The following is a 12,286-nucleotide window of genomic DNA, read 5'->3' as shown; positions in this document are numbered from 1 at the left end:
TATTTAAACACTAGATGCCCTGTCATTTTCAATTATGATATAGGCTGTTAACACAAGAATCAGAATTATGTTCTGATATGTTAAATGGTTTAATCTGAATTTTAATGATTCACCCCCAACCTCTAGCAATATACATTTATTTGTAGATGTTTGACAAATATGAAAGATAAGCTAATTTCTCCAGTTATAATGAAACACTGACTCATGTATATAATATGTAGAATTACATTAAAGACCAAGTATTGAGCTTTAGGGGGATATGTGAGATAGTAAGATAGTAAATTAAAACCTAAGGAAAGGATAGTCAGAAAGAAAGAGGAGAAGCAAGAGGACATAGTATCATCTTAGTTAGAAAAAGTATATTTTTTAAAAAAACTTTTATTTTAGGTTCAGGGGCAGATGTTCAGGGTTTGTTATATAGGTACTCACATCATGTGGGTTTGTTGTACAGATTATTTTGTCGCTGAGATACTAAGCCTAGTACTCAATAGTTCTTTTTTCAGTTCCTCTCCCTCCTCCCACTCTCCACCTTCAAGCAGGCCCCATTGTGTGTTCTTACTCTTGTTGTGTCCATGTGTGCAATCATTTAGCTCCCATTTATAAGTGAGAACATGTGATATTTTGTTTTCTTTTTTTAAAATCTTTCAGAAACACCTTTTATGTTCCTTTCCAATAACTACTCCCCTCAAAAGCTACCTTATTGTTTTACATGTCATGATTTATTCCATATCATTTCTTTTTTAAAAAATATAGGTGCCATGTCCCATATCCTGGGAGGCATGCAGAATATTTTTCTTAAATTTTCTCCAGGTTCTTGCAGTAGCTTATCTTCAGAGATATGCTTGTTTTTTTATTTCCATAGGTTATTGGGGGAACAGGTGGTGTTTGGTTACATAAGTAAGTTCTTTAGTGGTGATTTGTGAAATTTTGGTGCACCCATCACCTGAGCAGTACACACTTTACCCTATTTGTAGTCTTTTATCCCTCACCCCCTTCCCACCCTTTCCCCTGAGTCCCCAAAGTCCATCGTGTCATTCTTATGCCTTTGCATCCTCATAGCTTAGCTCCCACTTATGAGTGAGAATGTAGGATGTTTGCTTTTCCATTCCTGAGTTACTTCACTTAGAATAATAGTCTCCAACCTCATTCAGGTCACTGTAAATGCAGTTAATTCATTCCTTTTTATGGCTGAGTAGTATTCCATCATATATATATATATAAAATATTACATATATATCTCTCCCACACAGTTTCGTTATCCACTCATTGATTGATGGGCATTTGGGTTGGCTCCACATTATCGCAATTGCAAATTGTGCTGCTATAAACATGCATGTACGAGTATTTTTTTCGTGTAATGACTCCCTTTCCTATGGGTAGATACCCAGTAGTGGGATTGCTGGATCAAATGGTGGTTCTACTTTTAGTTCTTTAAGGAATCTCCACACTGTACTCCATAGTGGTTGTAATAGTTTATATTCCCACCAGCAGTGTAGAAGTGTGCCCTGTTCACTGCATCCACGCCAGCATCTACTATTTACTGATTTTTTTATTATGGCCATTCTTGCTGGAGTAAGGTGGTATCATATCGTGGTTTGATTTGCATTTCCCTGATTATTAGTGATGTTGAACATTTTTTCATATGTTTGTTGGTCATTTGTATATCTTCTTTTGAGAATTGTTTATTCATGTCCTTAGCCCATTTTTTGATGGAATTTTTTTTCTTGCTGATTTGTTTGAGTTCGTTGTAGATTCTGGATGTTAGCCCTCTGTCAGATGTATAGATTGTGAAGACTTTTTCCCACTCTGTGGGTTGTCTGTTAACTCTGCTGACTATTCCTTTTGCCGTGCAAAAGCTCTTTAGTTTAATTAAGTCCCAGGATTTTATCTTTGTTGTTATTGCATTTGCTTTTGAGTTCTTGGTCATAAAATCTTTGCCTAAGCCATTGTCTAGAAGGGGTTTTCCAGTGTTATCTTCTAGGATTTTTATAGTTTCAAGTCTTAGATTTAAGTCCTTAATCCATCTTGAATTGATTTTTATATAAGGTGAGAGATGAGGATCCAGTTTCATTCTCCTACATGTGGCTAGCCAGTTATCCCAGCATCATTTTTTGAAAAGGGTGTCCTTTCTCCACTTTATGTTTTTGTTTGCTTTGTCAAAGATCAGTTGGCTGTAAGCATTTGAGTTTATTTGGGTTCTCTGTTCTGTTCCATTGGTCTATGTGCCTATTTTTATACCAGTACCATGCTGTTTTGGTGACTACAGCCTTACAATATAGTTTAAAATCAGGTAATGTGATGCCTCCAGATTTGTACTTTTTGCTTAGTCTTCCTTTGGCTATGCGGGCTCTTTGTTGGTTCCATATGAATTTTAGAATTGTTTTTTTCTAATTCTGTGAAGAATGATGGTGGTATTCTGATGGAGACTGCATTGAATTTGTAGATTGCTTTTATCAATATGGTCATTTTCACAATATTGATTCTACTCATCCATGAGCAAGGGATGTGTTTTCATTTGTTTGAAAGAAATCTACAATTTCTTTCAGCAGTGTTTCGTAGTTTTCCTTTAGAGGTTTTTAGACTCCTTGGTTAGGTACATTCCTAAGTATTTTATGTTTTTTGCAGCTATTGTAAAAGGGGTTGAGTTCTTGATTGATTTTCAGCTTGGTCAGTCTTGGTGTATAGAAGAGCTATTGATTTGTGTACACTAATTTTGTATCTGGAAACTTTGCTAAATTCTTTTATCAGTTCTAGGAGCTTTCTGGAGCAGTCTTTAGGGTTTTCTAGGTAAATGATCAAATCATCAGCAAACAGCAACAGTTTGACTTCCTCTTTACTAATTTGGATGCCCTTTCTTTATTCCTTTCTCTTGTCTGATTGCTCTGGCTAGGACTTCCAGTACTGTGTTGAAGAGGAGTAGTGAGAGTAAACATCCTTGTCTTCTTCCAGTTCTCAGAGGGAATGCTTTCCTTTTTTCCTCTTTCAGTATATGTTGACTGTGGGTTTGTCATAGATGGCTTTTATTATATTGACGTATGTCCCTTGTATGTCAATTTTGCTGAGAGTTTTAATCATAAAGGGATGCTGGATTTTTGTCAAATGCTTTTTTCTGCATTTATGGAGATAATCATGTGATTTTTGTTTTTAATGCTGTTTATGTGGTATATCATATTTATTGACTTGTGTATGTTAAATCATCCTTTCATCCCTGTATAAAACCCTCTTGTTCGTGATGAATTATCTTTTTGATATGTTGTTGGATTTGTTAGACAGTATTTTGTCAAGGATTTTAGCATCTACGTTCATCAGGGATATTGGTCTGTAATTTTCTTTTTTGGTTATGTCCTTTACTGGTTTTGGTATTAGGGTGATACTGGCTTCATAGAATGATTTAGGGAGGGGTTCCGTCTTTCTCTATCTTGTGGAATAGTGTCAATAGGATTGGTACCAATTTATCTTTGAATGTCTGGTAGAATTTAGCTGTGAATCCATCTGGTCCTGGACATTTTTTTTTTTATTGTTGTTAATCTAATTCTTGAATTACCATTTCAATCTCTCTGCTTGTTTTTCATCTGTTCAGGGTATCTAATTCTTCCTGATTTAAGCTAAGAAGGTTGTATCTTTCCAAGAATTTATTCATCTGTTCTTGGTTTTCTAGTTTATGCACATAAAGTTGTTCATTGTAGCCTTGTATGATCTTTTGCATTTCTGTGGTGTCAGTTGTAATATCTCCTGTTTCATTTCTTATTGACCTTATTTAGATTTTCTCTCTTCTTTTCTTGGTTAGTCTTGCTAACAATCTATCAATTTTACTTACCTTTCCAAAGAACCAGCTTCTAGTTTCATTTAACTTTTGTATTTTTTTTTTGCTTCAATTTCATTTAGTTCTGCTCTGATCTTGGTTATTTCCATTCTTCTGCTGGGTATGGGTTTGGTTTGTTCTTGTTTCTCTATTTTCTTGATGTGTGACCTTAGATTGTCTGTGCTCTTTCAGACTTTTTGATGTAGGCATTTAGGGCTATGAACTTTCCTTTTAGCACTGCCTTGACTGTGTCCCAGAGGTTTTGATAGGTTCTCTCACTACTTTCATTTGGTTTGAAGAATTTTTTAATTTTAATTTTGATATATTTTTAACTCAATGATCATTAAGGAGTAGGTTATTTAATTTCCATGTATTTGCATGGTTTTGGAGGTTCCTTTTGGAGTTTATTTCCAGTTTTATTCCACTGTAGTCTGAGAGAGTGCTTGATATAATTTCAGTTTTCTTAAAATTATTGAGAATTGTTTTGTGGTCTATCGTGTGGTCTATCTTGGAGAAAGTTCCATGTGCTGTTGAATAGAATGTGTATTTATGGTTGTTGGATGGAATGCTCTGCATATAGCTGTTAAGTCCATTTGTTCCAGGGTATAGTTTAAATACATTGTTTCTTTGTTGACTTTCTGTCTTGATGACCTGTCTAGTGCTGTCAGTGGAGTATTGAAGTATTATTGTGCTGCTATCTCATTGCTTAGGTCTATTAGTAATTGCTTTGTAAATTGGGAGCTCCAGTATTAGGTGCATATATGTTTAGGATTGTGATATTTTCCTGTTGGACAAGACCTTTTACCATCATAGACTGTCCCTCTTTGTCTCTTTTAACCATTGTTGTTTTAAAATTTGTTTTGTCTGATATAAGAATAGCTATCCTGGCTTGCTTTTCGTGTCCATGAAATGTGTTTTTCCACCCCTTTACTTTAAGATTATGTGAGTCTTTATGTGTTAGGTGAGTCTCCCGAAGGTAGCAGACAGTTGGTTGATGAGTTCTTATCCATTCTGAAGTTCTGTATCTTTTAAGAGGAGCCTTTAGGCCATTTACATTCAATGTTAGTATTGAGATTGAGGTACCATTCCATTCATCATGCTATTTGTTTATTTGTTGCCTGTGTACCTTGTTTTGTTTTTTTTTTCTTTTTTGCTTTTTAACTTGTATTTTTGTTTTATAGGTCCTGTGTGATTTATGCTTTAAAGAGGTCCTTTTTTGATGTGTTTCCAGGATTTATTTCAAGATTTAGAGCCCCCTTTAGCAGTTCTTGTAGTGGTGGCTTGGTAATGGCGAATTCTCTTGTCATTTGTCTGAAAAAGACTGTATCTTTTCTTCATGTATGATGCTTAGTTTAGCTGGATACAAATTTCTTGCCTGATAATTGTTTTGTTTGAGGAGGCTGAAGATAGGGCCCCAATTCCTTCTAGCTTATAAGGATTCTGCTGAGAAATCTGCTGTTAATCTGATAGGTTTTCCTTTATAGGTTACCTGATGCTTTTGTCTCACAGCTCTTAAGATGCTTTCCTTTATCTTAACTTTAGATAACCTGATGACAGTGTGGCTAGGCGATAATATTTTTGCGATGAGTTTTCCAGGTGTTCTGTGTGCTTCTTGTATTTGGATTTCTAGGTCTCTAGCATGGCTGGGGAAGTTTTCCTTGATTAGTTCCCCAAATATGTTTTCCAAACTTTTAGATCTCTCTTCTTCCTCAGGAACACCAATTATTCTTAGGTTTGATTGTTTAACATAATCCCAGACTTCTTAGAGGCTTTGTTCATATTTTCTCATTCTTTTTTCTTTGTCTTTGTTGGATTGGTTTAATTCAAAGGCCTTGTCTTTAAGCTCTGAATTTCTTTTACTTGTTCAATTCTATTGGTCTTCCGATTTTCCAGAGCATTTTGCATTTCTGTAAGTGTGTCCAATGTTTCCTGAAGCTTTTATTGTTTTTTTCTTTATGCTGTCTATTTCTTTGAATATTTCTCCCTTCACTTCTTGTATCGTTTTTTTGGGTTTCCTTGCATTGGGCTTCGCCTTTCTCTGGTGCTTCCCTGATTAGCTTAATAACTAACCTCCTGAATTCTTTTTCAGGTAAATCAGGGGTTTCTTCCTGGTTTGGATTCACTGCTGGTGAGCTAGTGTGATTTTTTGGGGGGTGTTATAGAACCTTGTTTTGTCATATTACCAGAGTTGGTTTTCTGGTTCCTTCTCATTTGGGTAGGCTCTGTCAGAGGGGAAGTCTAGGCCTGAAGGCTGTTATTTAGATTCTTTTGTCCCACAGTATGTTCCTTTGATGTTGTACTCTCTTCCTTTTCCTATGGATGTGGCTTCCTGACAGACGAGCTGCAGTGATTGTTGTCTCTCTTCTGGGTCTAACCACCCACCAAATTTACCTGGCTCCAGGCTGGTACTGCGGGTTGGTCATCTGCACAGCAGAGTCCTGTGATGTGAACCATCCTTGGGTCTCTCAGCCATGGATACCAGCACCTGTTTTAGTGGAGGTGGTAGGGGGGTGAAATAGACTCTGTGAGGGTTCTTAGCTTACGTGGTTTAATGTTCTATTTTTGTGCTGGCTGGCCTCCTGCCAGGGGGTGGTGCTTTCCAGAGAGCATCAGCTGTGGTAGTATGGGGAGGAAACAGTGGTGGGTGGGGCCCTAGAACTCCCAAGAGTATATTCCCCTTGTCTTCAGCTACCAGGGTGGGTAGGGAAGGTGCATCAGGTAGGGGCAGGGCTAGGCATGTTTAAACTTAGACTCTCCTTGGACGGTCTTACTGGGGCTGCTGTGGAGGATGGGGGTGAGGTTCCCGGGTCAATGGAATTGTGTACCTAGGAGGATTATGGCTGCCTCTGCTGAGTCATGCAGGTTGTCAGGGAAGTGGGGGGAAAGCTGGCAGTTACAGGCCTCACCTGTCTCCTAAACATTCAGAAAGGCTGGTCTGACCTGCACCGTGCCCCCTCTAACAGCACTGTGTGTTTCTGGGCCGTGTGTGAGCAGGGTTTGAGAACTTTCCCCAGGATACCCACCTCAGCTGTGAAAGAAAAGGGATTTGATTCTTCCCCTGCCTGTGGAATCTGCAATATCGGATTCATGCCCTCTGCCGAGTTCTGGCCAGGAGGCTTCTCGATGAGTTCAAATTGTTACAAGATTCAGCTGGAGATTTCTTTCTCCCTGTGGCCTTTTCCCAGTGCCTCTGGCCACCCTCCTGAAGGTCTTCTCTGAGATCAGGCAAAAACGGCTTGGTAGGGGACCCAGCGAGATTCCAGGGGTTTTCCTGCTGCCACCTCTACCCCTGTATTATGCTGGGCTCTCTAAATTGACTCAGCTCCAGGTAAGGTAAAAATCTTCCCTTGTAATCTAGGCCTTCAGCTTCCTGGACCATCTCCCTTTCCCACTTCCACAGTTTGGGCATCACAGTATTTGGGGTGTCTGCCGGGTCCTGCAGGAGCAATCTGCTTCCTTCAGGGGGTCTGTGGATCCTCTCAGGTTTCCTGATTTATTCCTTCAGTCGTTGTGGAGCAAAAACTCATGATGCGAGCCTCCACATGCTGCTCTGTCTGTCCAAGTCAGAGCTGCAATCTAGTCCTGCCTCCTGTCTGCCATGATCCCTGTGATATTTGGTTTTCTGTTCCTGTGTTAGTTTCCTAATAATGGTCTCCAGCTCTACCCATGTTGCTGCAAAGGACATGATCTCATTCTTTTGTATGGCTGCATAGTATTCCATGGTGTATTTATTGTACCACATTTATTTTATCCAATCTGCCATTGATGGGCACTTAGGTTGATTCCATTTTTTTTGTTATTGTGAATAGTGGTGCAATGAACGTATGGATACATGTGTCTTTATAACAGAACAATTTATATTTCTTTGGGTATATATCCAGTAATGGGATTGCTGGGTCAAATGGTATTTCTATTTTTAGGTCTTTGAGGAATTGCCACATGGTCTTTCACAATGGTTGAACTAATTTACACTCCCAGTGTATAAGTGCTCCTTTTTCTCTGCAACCTCAACAGCATCTGTTATTTTTTCACTTTTTATTAATAGCCATTCTGACTGGTGCTACTGGGTCTCTCATGGTGCTTTTGATTTGCATTTCTGTAATGACCAGTGATGTTGAGCTTTTTTTGGTATCACTGTTGGCAACATGTATGTCTTCTTTTGAAAGGTGTCTGTTCATGCCCTTTGTCATCTTTTTAATGGGGCTATTTTCTTTCTTTTAATGTTTCTTAGGTTCCTTATAGATGCTTAATATTAGACCTTTGTCAGATGCATGGTTTGCAAAAATTTTCATCCATTCTGTAGACTCTCTGTTCACTCTGTGGATAGTTTCTTTTGTTGTGCAGAAGCTCTTAAATTTAATTAGGTCCCATTTGTTAATTTTTGCTTTTGTTGCAATTGTTTTGAGGTCTTCATCATAAAATATTTGCCTATTGCTCTGTCCTGAATCATATTGCCTAGGTTGTCTTCCAGGACTTTTATAGTTTTGGGTTTTACATTTAAGTCTTCAATCCATCTTGAGTTGATTTTTGTATGTGGCATAAGGAAGGGGTCCAATTTCAATTTTCTGCATATGACTAGCCACTTATTCCAGCACAATTTATTGAATAGGGAGTCCTTTCCTCATTGCTCGTTTTTGTCAGCTTTGTCAAAGATCAGATGATTGTAGGTGTGGAGCCTTATTTCTCGGCTCTCCACTCTGTTCCATTGGTCTATGTGTCTGTGTTTGTACTAGTACCATGCTGTTTTGTTACTGTAGCCCTGTAGTGTAGCTTGAAGTTTAGTGGCATGATGCTTCCTGCTTTGTTTTTTTTTTTTTTTTTTGCTTAGGATTGCCTGGGCTATTCAGACTTTTTTTTTTTTTTTAAACTTTATACGAACTTTTAAATAGTTTATTCTTCTAGTTCTGTGAAGAATGTCATAGGTGGTTTGACAGGAATAGCATTGAATCTGTAAATTGCTTTGATCAGTATGGCCAGTTTAATGATATTGGTTCTTTCTATCCATGAGCATGGAATGTTTTTCCATTTGTTTGTATCATCTCTGATTTCTTTGAGCAGTGCTTTGTAGTTCTACTTGTAGAGATCTTTCACCTCCATGGTTAGCTGTATTCCTGGGTATTTTATCCTTTTTTTAGCAATTGTGAATGAGACTGCCTTCCTGATTTGACTTTCGTCTTGGCTGTCGTTGGTTTATAACAATACTAGTGATTTCTGCACATTAATTTTGTATCCTGAAACTTTGCTAAAGTTTTTTTTTTATTATCTTAAGGAGCTTTTGTGCTTAGACTATGGGGTTTTCTAGATATAGAATCATGTCATCTGCAAACAGGGATAATTTGACTTCCTCTCTTCCTATTTGGATGCCTTTTATTCTTTCTCTTGTCTGATTGCTCTGGCCAGGACTTACAATACTATGTTGAATAGGAGTGGTGATTGAGGACATTCTTGTCATGCTGATTTTCAAGGGGAATGCTTCCAGCTTTTGCCCATTCGGTATGATGTTGGCTGTCAGTTTGTTATAGATCGCTCTTATTATTTTGAGGTATATTTCTTCGATACCCAGTTTATTGAGGGTTTTTGAACATGAAAGGAAGTTGAATTTTATTGAAAGCCTCTGCATCTACTGAGAGACAATCACAGTTTTCATCTTTAATTCTGTTTATGTGGTTAATCACATTTATTGATTTGTGTATGTTGAACAAATCTTGCATTCCAGGGATAAAACCTACTTGAGAATTTTTGCATCAATATTCATCAAGGATAATGCCTTTTTTGTTGTGTCTCTGCCACATTTTGGTATTAGGATAATGCTGGCCACATATCCCTTCTCAATTTTCTGAAATAGTTTCAGTAGAAATGTTAACCAGCTCTTTGTACAACTGGTGCAGTTCTGCTGTGAATCTGTCCGGTCCTGATAGGCTATTTATTACTGATTCAGTTTTGGAGCCTGTTAATTGTCTATTCAAGGAATCAATTTCTTTTTGGTTCTGTCTTGGGAGGGTATATGTGTCCACGAATTTATCCATCTCTTCTAGGTTTTCTAGATTGTGTGCACAGAGGTGTTCATAGTAGTCTCTGATGGTTGTTTGTATTTCTGTGTGGTCAGCGGTAACATCCCCTTTGCCATTTCTAACTGTGTTTATTTGGATCTTCTCTTTTTTCTTCTTTATTAGTCTAGCTAGTGGCCTATCTTGTTATTTTTTGCAGAAAACAAACTCCTAGATTTGTGGATCTTTTGAGTGTTTTTTTTTGTGTCTTGATCTCTTTTGATTAAGCTCTGATTTTGTTTTTTTCCTGTCTTCTGCTAGCTTTTTGGTTTGCTTTTGCTTCTCTAGTTCTTTTAGTTGTGATCTTAGGTTGTTAATTTGAGATTATTCTCACTTTTTTGATGTAGGCATTTAGTGCTATAAATTTCCATCTTAATATTGCCTTCGCTGTGTCCCAGAGATTCTGGTATGTTATATCTTTGTTCTCATTAATTTCAAAGAACTTCTTGATTTCTGCCTTAATCTCACTATTTACTCAAATGTCATTCAGGAGCAGGTTGTTTAATTTCCATGTATTTGGATGGTTTTAAGCAATTTTTAAAGTATTGATTTCAATTTTTATTGCACTGGAGTCCAAGAGTATGTTTAGCATGATTTCTGTTCTTTTGAATTTGCTGAGGATTATTTTATGTCTGACTGTGTGTTCAATTTTAGAGTATGGGCCATGTAGTGATGGGAAGAATTTATATTCTGTTGTTTTTGGGTGCAGAGTTCTGTAGAGGTCTATAAGATCCATTTGGTCCAACGTTGAGTTTAGATCCTAAATATCTCTGTTAATTTTCTGCCTCAGTGATCTGTCTAATACTGTCAGTGGAGTGTTGAAGTCTCCCAGTATTATTGTGCGGGAGTGTAAGTCTCTTTGTAGATCTCTAAGAACTTGCTTTAGGAATCTGGGTGCTTCTGTGTTGGGTGCATACATATTTACGATAGTTAGGTTTCCTTGTTGAATTGAACCCTTTACTATTATGTAATTGTCCTTTTCGATCTTTGTTGGTTTCAAGTCTGAAAAAAATGATGGTTAGATGCCACAAAATAGGTGGCAATGTCTTAACCATATGTGTCTTGTCATGCCCGAGGGCCTCTTCCATCTTTGTCAAGGAGTATGGTAACCTTTTCTCCTTTCATACAACACAGGAAAAGTTTCAAGTTGTAATTGGTGCCAAAGAATTTGGGATAAAAAGCTTCCTTAAATTTATCAAGAAAAGAGAGAAGGTATACTTAAGAGACTAATATCAATATGTATATGAAGAATAAGAAGGGATAAGATTAGATATTTAAACAGTTAAAAGAATATTTAATATAGAAAATTATTATAGACAACATAGGATAGAATTTTGGCAGGAAGTATGGTACAGATTGTAGTTAGTCTGTATTAAGAATAGATTAATCTGTTAATCGGTTAATATGTATTAATCAAATAAGAAGAATAAAAGACCATGAAGTATGCTTAAAGAAAACTGGATAGTACACTCTTTTGTCATTTTCCTCTTTCTTCCGCTAAAGACCTGCATGCCAGTGTAATGGCTGGAGTATCAGCAGTTCTTAGACCAACTGAGAGACCTTGAAAATAAAGTCGTGAATGGAGGAATATAGCAGAAATGTAGAAGCCTGGATTTCTAAAGACACTGTGGTGCTGTCAGTTTAGACCTAGGTTTCAAGCTTAGCTTCTTTACGTAAATGAAAAAATAAACTTCTATGATGGTTTAGAAAATCTTATTTTTTCTTTCTGTTTTATGCAGCTGAACTTATTCTTTCTGGTAAAATTGATTTTGTATCTCGAAGCCCCTTGAATTTCTACAAAGTGTTTGTTACTAGTAGACTTCTAAAGGGAAAGAGAATGGGAAGCTGATTTGATGCACTGTCTTCTCAATGCATATCAGTGAGTTTTTCTGCTTTTATATTAAGCAGAGGAAACATATCGTGAGCACTTAACGAGTTGACTTTTTTCACCATTAATGGAAGTATGTGTGGTCATGAAGAAAGATTTTGTAATTAGATACTGACCAGAGGTATACTGAAGCATATTGGCTAGGTTTTACTGTGGTGACAAACCACCAAAATTTCAGTAGCTTAAAGCAACACAACTTATTTCTTGCTCACTGTACATGTTCAACATGATTTGACGGGGGATTCTTTTCCATATAGCCACTCCACACCATATGCTATCTCCTTTGCACAGCAGGGGAAGAATGGGCTAGAGAGTTGGGCACTAGTATTTACCACTGGTGACTCTCATATTCCCTCACATCTCATTTGCTAGAATTAGTTACATGACCATGACTAACTCCAAGAAATGAAGCAGTATAGGCTTCCTCATACACAGAAGTGGGAAAGAACTGGATATTTAAGAACATTAGTTATATCTACTACTCTACTAAAACATAAAATAACCTGTGCAAACACTTTCAATGCACAAATATGTTTTTATCTTTTGTTA

The 12,286-nt window shown here is 37.2% G+C and overlaps 1 protein-coding gene and 1 non-coding gene across 3 annotated transcripts in view; both read right to left on the bottom strand.

Annotated features, from left to right (window-relative positions):
- The window catches only part of HTR1F (5-hydroxytryptamine receptor 1F), a 193,556-nt gene that overhangs the window by 72,759 nt on the left and 108,511 nt on the right, over window positions 1–12,286 (bottom strand). The gene's annotated exons all lie outside the window — the stretch shown is intronic.
- LOC112208839 (U6atac minor spliceosomal RNA) lies at window positions 10,856–10,981 on the bottom strand. The gene has a single exon (XR_002943393.2). It is a non-coding gene; the product is annotated as a U6atac minor spliceosomal RNA (small nuclear RNA).

Source organism: Pan troglodytes, chromosome 2, assembly GCF_028858775.2.
Source record: "Pan troglodytes isolate AG18354 chromosome 2, NHGRI_mPanTro3-v2.0_pri, whole genome shotgun sequence".
Taxonomy (NCBI): domain Eukaryota; kingdom Metazoa; phylum Chordata; class Mammalia; order Primates; family Hominidae; genus Pan; species Pan troglodytes.
Note: the sequence above shows the minus strand (reverse complement) of the source record. Positions and strands in the feature narration are given on the sequence as shown.